The following is a 320-nucleotide window of genomic DNA, read 5'->3' on the forward strand; positions in this document are numbered from 1 at the left end:
CTTAACCATCTCAAGGATTTTGAAAAGTATTGTAATACAATTATGGTAGCCGGAGTTGCTCAAGAATATATAAGGCTCAAGTTGTTTCCGTTCTCTCTCATTGGAAGAGCTTTAGAGTGGTTGGACAAGGAGGTAAAGCCATGGTCCCTTAGGACGTTGGATGAAGTCACAAAAGCTTTCTTGTCTCGCTTTTACCCACAAAAGAAGATGGCGGAGGCTAGAGCCTTAATCCAAAGTTTCAAGCAATTGCCTAGAGAGAATCTCTATGAAGCATGGGAGAGGTACAAGGATTACCAAAGGGAATGCCCTCACCACGGAAT

The 320-nt window shown here is 42.8% G+C and overlaps 1 non-coding gene across 1 annotated transcript; it reads right to left on the minus strand.

Annotated features, from left to right (window-relative positions):
- Positions 1–214: 214 nt before the first annotated feature.
- Positions 215–320, minus strand: LOC145637537 (small nucleolar RNA R71). Its single transcript, XR_014114310.1, has one exon. It is a non-coding gene; the product is annotated as a small nucleolar RNA R71 (small nucleolar RNA).

This window comes from Chenopodium album, chromosome 6 (assembly GCF_948465745.1).
Source record: "Chenopodium album chromosome 6, dcCheAlbu1.1, whole genome shotgun sequence".
Classification (NCBI taxonomy): Eukaryota; Viridiplantae; Streptophyta; class Magnoliopsida; order Caryophyllales; family Amaranthaceae; genus Chenopodium; species Chenopodium album.